This window comes from Sinocyclocheilus grahami, unplaced genomic scaffold (assembly GCF_001515645.1).
Source record: "Sinocyclocheilus grahami isolate Dianchi unplaced genomic scaffold, SAMN03320097.WGS_v1.1 scaffold190.1, whole genome shotgun sequence".
Taxonomy (NCBI): Eukaryota; Metazoa; Chordata; class Actinopteri; order Cypriniformes; family Cyprinidae; genus Sinocyclocheilus; species Sinocyclocheilus grahami.
This window is the reverse complement of record NW_015505369.1, coordinates 346,767-356,560: the sequence shown is the minus strand read 5'-3', so window position 1 is coordinate 356,560 and position 9,794 is coordinate 346,767.

Sequence of the window (9,794 nt, the reverse complement as noted above, 5' to 3'; positions counted from 1 at the left end):
TGTGTAAAATATAGAGGATTTACCATTTTTTTTAAAAAGCATCGAGATGTTCTCCCCGTCGCCTTTATAATTTAGTTTGATGGATGAATGTTATATTATTCAATCGTTAATATCATCTGTTTGAGTAGGTTCTCTTGTTCAATTTGAAATACAAGCTTCAAATCTAAAGGGCTGTAACACTTTCCAATGCACTTACTGGACCCAGAAATATTAAGGGGAAAAAAACAGTGCACACTCAACACACAGCTTATGTGTTTGTTACCAAACGTAGCCTATTTGCTATCAATTATATTTGCTTTAAAATGTATTTTGCTTTAAATTGCCCTATATTTGTACAATTAAAATGTTTAAAATGTCCATGTTTTCTATTAATGTTTTAACCCACCACAGCAGTGTACTTGTCATTAAATTTCACAGTTTAGGTTGTAGATTTTAGCAACTTTTATAAAAAATAAAAATAAAAACATTAATTGGATTAGAAATATGTTTGTGTATAGATAAATTGTATCAATGTTATGATGGAGTCAGCAAAAAAAATAAAAAATAAATAAAAATCTACACCTTTGCGTACCGAAATGGGGGCAGCATAGACTATATATACTAATAGTTATAGATACTTAATTATTTTTATGCCATTTTTACAAATGAGGACTTCCCCAAAGGAAGGTTTTGGGAGATTTTGTCAGGCTTAGCTCACTTTTTGGGTAAATCTGGGTAAATCTGTCCCCCAAATATGGTTATGTACACACATGTTCTCCCCTCATCTTTAAATCAGCTTTTCTAGCTGACCTCTGGCAATAGAATAGAGTAATGACCTGTTCATGGGACCAAGGGGTCAGACCGACTCTAAACTGACCAGACACGTGCTCTTTGCTCTAAACAAGCCTCTTAAATAACAAGAATAGGTCTTAAACAAATGATGAGCCCGCGGGGGAGGGGGATTTTGTTATTCTGCAAAAAAACCCAATATTCTTCATGCTCAAGCAACATACATATTAGTCTTGATGTATTGTTAAAATAACCTAAATTTGAAAAAAAAAGTGAAGTCACAAACATCTAGACCACAGTGAAATCCATTTTAATGTGTTGTGGCTAGGCCTTTGTCAAAATGTAGGCCTACTATATTTATATAATTTCTCAAACTGATTTAGCTATTTTACATAAATATTAACCAATCTGCAATCCAGCAGTCAGGAGACTTAACTGATGCCCTTCAGTGTCATATTTGAAGTTGAAGTCTCTTGAGGACCAGTCACAGCTGACACAAGGGTCAGAGGTTATGTGCTAGGTTCAAGTGGTTCGTCCAGTTATTCCCAAAGGGCCAATCGAATGATCTAAGATGAAAGAGATGACATGATTTTCCTCTGTGTCCCACTATTAATTCCTCTGACTTAATTTCACTTAAAAAAAAAAAAAAAAAAAAAAAGTTTTTGTAGTTGAAAGCATCTAGACATAAATGAGGCTTAGGCCTTATTTCTGTTTAGGCTTTAATGACAAAACACGCATTTCTTTTTCGTTTAATGTCTGGATAAAAATAGCTATTTGGTCCAGATTAAACAGGGTGAATGCATCTCAGTTTAAGCTTGGATAACAAATTTAAGCATCGACTAATTAAAGACATTTCATAACATCAAATGACACCGTTGTATGTATTCTGATGTAGCTACACTCTTATTCTGCTGAGTTTAGAATTCCGATGTACATTCTTCATGTTTTGTATTAAACGGAACGCATTAGAACGCTAAAAATGACCCACCAAAGTGCGCGAGCTAACTGCAGGTGTTAAGTCACGTGGCGCTGTATGATCGTTTGTATTCATCCATTTATCCTGCTCGGATTTTCTGCTTGTCATAAGCAGATAAATACCAACCATTGCACAGCGAAGCATAAAGGTCTCACCTATTTAGAAACACTGAGAAATGAATCGTTAGGCGTGACATAGGGGAGAAAAATTATTTTTTATAATTTATGGTTAAAGTAAACAAAGAAACTTACATTAGGGGAGGGTTTTTAAGTTTAACCGATTAGAAATCAGCTAGGCTGCATGACTAAAATAATGAGCACCACCCATCTGAGCCTAGATGTTAGCTTTGTGTAAAACAAAAGATTTTAAAAGAGAGAGAGAGAGAGAGAGAAAATAAGCTACAAATTCTCGTCTGGTTTATACACTCTAAAAATGCTGGGTTAAATACAACCCAGTGCTGGGTAAAATAGGGACAGACCCAGCAATTGGGCTGCTTTGATTAAATGTTTAACCCAACCTTCTGGGTAGTAACCCAACCGCTGGGTCAAAACAACCCAATTGCTGGGTTTGTCCCTATTTTACCCAGCACTGGGTTGTATTTAACCCAGCATTTTTTAGAGTGTAGTTTATGGATTTGTGATCACGTCGTTTTAACATGACAGAAATACACCCTGAAACAGTAGCCTAGTTCACTCGTTTAATTTAATAACACACAATCGCAGTTGTGACACAACACACAACCTGTCTGATAGCCATATTTTTTATATGTAGCCTAGGCTATTTGCGTTGTGTGTTTTTTCTCTTTGTTTCTCATTTTATTTGCTGCTTCAAATGTAAATGTTTCTTGTATATTTAAAATACGCTTTAAAAGAGTGCGAGAGAGAGAATGCGTGGCGATAAAAATGATTTTGATTACGGCGTAAATTGATGCACAACATTTTGAAACACTCCATGTTTTCGATTGGATAAAACATACAATTTAATTCATAGATTTCCAGCAAATAATGGAATTTGATGTCAAAGTTCGAGACACATATAGCACAAAACAGAAAGCTATACATGCTTAGAAAATGTGTTGCAACACGCCTCGGTCTCCTCTAACATACGGTCCCCAAAATACTGAAAGATTCACGGAGGGGGAAAAAAAGCTCAGCACCGAAAGTCTTTCATTAAGAGCCAGACGAGCAGCAATTAGCAACAGAGCAGCTCAGCAAAGCCAAGAGCGCCGGGATTATTGTCCAATCATTTATATCTTCCAAACCAGTAAGCATTAGAGTCTGTATTGTAAGTTAGCATAAGAATAGGAACAGGTCCTGTGAACTTCCCCGACCTTCTGACCCTCTTTTCCCGAGATGAATAGCACCACTTTCAGACACCCCAGCCTCTTCAACAGGCTTGAACCATGCCTAAATTCCCAATCATGGTAATTTAATATATCTTAAGCCCCCCGGCTGCATCTCTAGTTTGATGTATAGGCATCTATGTCGATTCACCCTGTCATCAGAGCTCTTTACTCGGGCCGCTACGGGACTCTCTTATAACCTAGGTTTTCTCTTATAACCTATAAAAGCCAAGATGAATGGCGTTCCCATCTTTTCAGTGTCATTTTGATAAAAAGGCAGTACAATTAGTCTATAATCCCCTCCACGACAATAACACTGTTAGGATGCATCCGACATCGTGCATGACTGATACATGCTTTCATAAAACTCTTTATTTATTTGCATTTTTTTTCTTGCAGTTTCTTGCAATAACTAAATAGCCAGTTGAAGCTCATGACTGGCTCTAACATTGCTCGGTGACAGGCAGGTTTGTGGCGCGTGCGCCAGTCTAACAAATGCCCCTGCCTCTTTGATGAATGGCGAATATCTAATGAGGGAGATGGGCACCTACTGTACTTTTCATTGTTTGCAGATAATGCATCGATTAATAAGCCCTGGCACATTTGATTTAAATGTTACATAAATGTTTATTAATGGATTTCCAATAATAATGAGACACTGAGGATGCGAGACCCCCCTTTTTTTTTTGCCCGCCCACGCGAACTGCCTATTCACGCATCTGTAGAACTAAAGGAAAAAGGCGACATCTTTTGGCTGGAATACCAACAATAGAAGACACAAACCCGCCGCATTCTTTGAACAAGGCATTGAACAACCACTTGAATCTATCCTGAAATAGATGCATGCAATTATGCAGAACTAACAGGCACGGCTCACATGAAAATACACCCTAAATGATCAATAAAGTATCAATAGCCTACCCCACAATGATCTACGCCTCCATCTAGGGGGATGTGCGTTGGTGCAAGCTGCTGAGTGGATATTAAACTGCATGAACATCAATGCATCAACAACATTAATTATCGCGAGTTAATTTATGCATAGGCTAATTGTGTGTGATGTCACATTGCACCTCGTTGTATCGCGAGAATAAACAGATCTTTTTTTGCTTGTGCTGGTATATAAACTCACACACATTTCATTTAAAATTAAATACTTTATAAAAAATGTAAATGAAAGAAATGATACGCTTACTTCTAATGCAATTAAATACATTTATTTTAAATAAAAAAAATTGCAGAGATGGAGAATGTGCTGAAAAACAGCAACTACAATTTATTTGCAAGACTATATATCAAACCTATAATAGCCTACATTTGATATACACACACACACACACACACACACACACACATATGCATAAATAATATACTGCTCACATAACTAGGCAATTCTCAACACGAGCTAGCGTGCTCATACTCTGTTAAAGCAGGACGTTAACAATGCGTTAATGGCTGATTGTCCAGTAACTTTAACATCATGGTTAAGAGAAAGGAAAAGGTTTTGAGGAAAGCAAACTCATTCGAGGCCTATATAAACACCCAGTCTCTGCGGTTCATCAGGTCTGCTGTTGTAATTCCAGTTTGACTTGGCTTTGAGTGCTTGTGGCGCAGTGTTCAGCACACAGAACAGACCCCTTTACACATAATTACAGCTAATGTAACACTTGGCAAGAAGAAGGTGCCACACTTGGCGCGTATCCAACACTAAGAGCTCGAGTACAAAAGCCTGTCGTGATGGATGCATGTGCTGTTAATGGCAATGCAAACATACGATTGAAACCAACTTTCATACTCTTTAACAAACATCATAATTGCTTAGAGTATGTATATTGAAATATAGATGTGAGAATATATTATTCAAAATGTCTTGACATTTGTATTATAGACAAAACGTGTTAATTTTTCTGACCTGTCCAAATATTAAACACCATCATTTAGAAATATATTCCTACATGCATCTTTCAAAAGCCATAGTTTTTTTTTGATGGCGACATTTAAATATAAGAATCAACATAAGATTAGATTAAATAAGCAAATCACAAGAGGGAAATTGTGCTTGAACCAAAGCACCGACTGTCACTTTTCAAAAGACAGTCTTACAGACCTTTGCAAGCACGTTTATTATGCATTAAATTAACTACTACGATTTTCAAGGATGTTTTCATCTGGGATCAGGAACCAATGAGTGTTTCTTTTTAAAACACCTTTATTTGAGCAGTTTCACAGACGCAGAACTTGGCATTTGTTCTTTAAACATTATTTTAAAACGCTCTAATAAAGTTTACCTTTCATTCTAACCTAGACTACTACAAAGCTGTTCTTCAGATGAAACCTCATCTTTCGTTCTCATTGAAAATCTCTGCTGTTCATGATGCAAATATCTCCCTAATTTGGCGCACTGCCAAATGGGCCTCTGGTTAATTGCACGCTTGCATTAGTCTGTGTGCCTTTGTATCACACATCAGAAATTTAGCTTAAGCATAAACGTATTTCATAAAAGCACTTTTCATTCCTAAGCAAACGGAATTATAGGAAATGAATTAATAAAAGCGACCCGATGGATAATCAGATTTAATAAGAGATGTATATGTACCTTTCACACAGTGTTTTAAAATAACGAAATAAAAATAAAGGTGACTTGTTTTTATTTATTAAACCTAATATTTATTAGTATTCTTATTGTATAAGTTCTGTAACACTCTCTATTAATATCACTTATTCTATTCAGTTTGAGTGCATTATGGGCATGACTGTTTTCCACATAACATTGCTAAAGCATCCATACAAGCCATGTTGTCTTTGTCATCAGGTCTTTTGTCTATTCATTAAGAAATAGATTTAGTCTATTCGTCTAAGAAAATTCCTGACGAGACTAAATAGTTTTATAGAGACAGAGATACCTTTTTTCATCCATATAGTGAGTTTGAGTCAGCCAGGATTTGAGATTTGTCACTTGTCTCTGAGAAGTCAATGGAATTCACATGATGCTTAATGTAGTAGTAGTAGACTATAATCAATAAATAATAATAATAATACTTATTAGAATTATTATTATGCATTCATTTTATTTTGTATTGTTATTTATTGTAATAATAATAAAAAAATGCATAATTATTTTATTACTATGCATTTATTTTTATTTGTACTATTATTATTAATAATAATAAAACCAAATTGAAACTCTTTAAACAAGTTCTCTATATAATGTCAACCATCTGAAAGATTGTCATCTTTAGAACAGTTGTAAATTCACATATTTGCATGCAAATACATGTTTATTGTATTAAAATGTATATGTTCTATTTTCTATCCTCTCTTATAAAAACTCGTTTCAATAAAAATGATATCTTTGGAGCATTCGGTCTGTAGCGCAGAAAAGAGGGAAACTACTAGTGCCAGTTGGTGGATCACCATAAGAACAAAATAATCAAACCTAGAAAACGTACACATGCCTTCAGATATGAGACAGCATGGTCAGAACGCAGGAAGTTTCAATACATTTTGCACACAAAAAAAACATGATAATCTACAGCTTTGACAGTGGAAGCATCTGCATTATGGTTTAGAAAAGCTTGTCTAAGTCTAACAGCACACACTCAAGATTTATATATGAAGAGGACAGAAGAATCAGCTTATATGTAAGGGTTTAGAAAAGTGTCCCTTTCTTTCCATTCAGCAAAGCTTGCACCATAACTCACAGAGACATTCAGAGCGGGAGATGGTGATGAAGTTGAGCCATTTAGGTTAGATTAATTTTGTGTGTGCAGTGAGGGAGTTTTTACTTGTCAAAAGAGGGAAGTTAAAAAAAAGAGGAAGTCACACAGTGGAGTCATTGTCTAGCAGACCACCACACTCATACAGCGATTCAGCATCGCCTTTCAGGGCCCAGAAGCCTGCGCAGGACTAACACAGAATGTTAATGCGCTCTGCCCGTTGTGAGAGCAAGCACACACTGCTGTGGTTCTTTTCACATGCAAGCAGACGTTGTGATTTGTTGACTGTTTTTTTCATCCTCTTCTTCCTGTGTTGCATTGAGTAAAGTGTAGCCCATTGAAAGAGGGAAGGCAATGGACAATTTGGGGGGTTTGAGACTCTGGAGACCCCCTGAGATTTCAGTTAGTGCCACCCAGATATGTGGTACACTGTGTTTCCAAGCTATTTTTGGTTTGTTTTGACAAAATATGGGTTTGATGATAACTTTTTAGCTTCTCGTCAACTACTGTAGTTTCAGAACAATACAACATATTCAAGTAACAGAGTTTATTGGAACTGAAGTAAAATGAACTACATGCATCCTACAGAAGAAATGGTTGAATCTGTCATTGGCCAAAATCATTTCTACTTTTCATGTATGTTTTATACAATGTGCATATATTTAACTTTTCAAATGCATTCGAGAATAAAGGTTTGTTTGTGTTAGGAGAGTAAAGTCTATAATTATCGTTATAAAAATGTCAGACTAGGTGTAACAAAATATAGATAGATAGAAAGAAAGACAGATAGATAAAACAATAAAGAAATTAAGAATAAGGAAAGATACATAAAGAGAACAATGGTGTCAACTTACAATTGTTACATGTATGTTCATTATTAATTCTAATTCTTGAAATAATTTATTTTTATTTTCTTCAATGCTACTTTTTGTGAGGAATACAATTTAAAAATGGCATTTTTAACTGTCACTTTCGATTAACATTTATATTGATGATGTAAATCAAAGACTTCCGTACAGCTAACCTTTGAATAATCAACAAAAAACTACAATAAAAAATAATCATAATTGTTGGTATGTTTTGAAGACAGTGTGGCTATAGGCATTATGCAGATGCAAACATATCTAATAGATCACTCACTTCAACTAGAGATCAAGGCAAATAAAGAGGGTTCACATTTATTTGTGTGGACTAAAAAGACTCCATTAATGCCCATAAAAGATTCACAGCACACCTTATCGTTATTATCCTTATCATTACAAAATGTATGTTTGTGCAGACATAATATTTAAGTCTTTCACACAAAATCTGACAATACAAGTACTTCCTGATAAAAATATAAAAAAAAAGTTCATACATTCAGATGCTGTGTAATATGGCTGCGGTAAAGAACATGGTCTATATGTAAAAGATCAGGACTCTGTGCCAGACAAAACAGCAGTGCCCGTTTCTGGCCACCATTATGCCACGGTGGCACCATCTTGTGGCAGTCAAGCTTGAAATGGCTATCCCAACATGCCAGTCAGCAATCCTTTCCAACCTTCACAAAATATCCCACAATTCCTGTGTGCTAAGTAGAAAGAGTTGACCTGAAATATCTAGAAATACATAAGATTTGCACGGTTGGATAGCGACAATGAGCTGAATACAAAAAACAATTAGTGATCAGGAGGGAAAATTATTTCTTTCTATCCCACTCTTCATTTCAAACAGAGGTCATTGTTTCAAATGATGGAGATGTCAGAAAGCATAAAGAGTAAACGAGGTAAATGGGCTTTTTCACAAGGCCTGCCCTGCAGAAGAGAACAAGGCGTCCAGTCAGGGGCCGAGATGTACCTCATGGCCTGAGCAAAGTTTAGCCTTCGCTTCGTACGGCACAAACAAAACACTCTCCTCACTTTGCCCGCTTTGCCCATTTGAAGCTCCCAATTAACACTGAATGTCCTTGGAGAGATCAGATGCCTACAATTATCTGCTTGTGCTTTGATGGTGCAGACTCGCCATCACTTCCAGTGGATGCACATAAAAAACAATCATTGTGGGTCCACACACCACACAATGAGGCAGGACAGTGTTTCATGTGGATTCTTCCGCTGGGCAACTCCGAAGTAATGAGTGCTAGATTGGAGGTTCAGGTCATTTCCCTCACATTCCAGGGCACAATGCTGCCAGGGCACCGCTAATGCCCATCAGAGATTTGCTGCATTCAGAAAGATGCCGGTACAGGACATATTTTGGCATCCTTAAAAACATGCTTCTATCCATGCATAAAAAAACATGATTAGAGTGTTTAGGCACTTGAAGGAAAGATAATGTGAATAAACACACAAACAAATCCATGCAAACTGGCATGCACGTCCACACACCCACCCACCCACACACACACACACACACACACACAGACATTTAGCCTTTTTAAATGAAACAAAATAAAAACACACAAATGCATCTTAATGAAGATGATATGTAGACTAGACTAACTAAACTAATTCTTACTTTACCTTTTATTTTATAAACTACCTAAAGTGCATTTTTAGAGTTACCAAAAACAAAAAAATAATTTCAATATTCCACTTGAGAGACCACCAGACCATCATTTGTGGCTCATTTTTACCTTTGACCCCATTTTTTAATACAAAAAATTATTATTATTATTAAAATTAGTAATTATTTATATTTAGACAGTTTAAAAATAAATAAATAAAAGCAATTCAATTAAATTACGTATATAGTCATTACTTCTGGGGACAATGTTGTAACCTTCTGGCTTCTATGAGCTTATATCTATTTTGTTTTGTTTTTTTATCAGTAATATTTATATTATTTTCTATATTTATATTATTTATAGTATTACAACAGACATTATCCACCCAAACCTCAAAATAAACTGTTTTAGAACACACACACACACACACACACACACACACACACACACACACACACTTGCATTTGTGGTTTACGGGGACTCTCCATAGGTGTAATGGTTTTTATA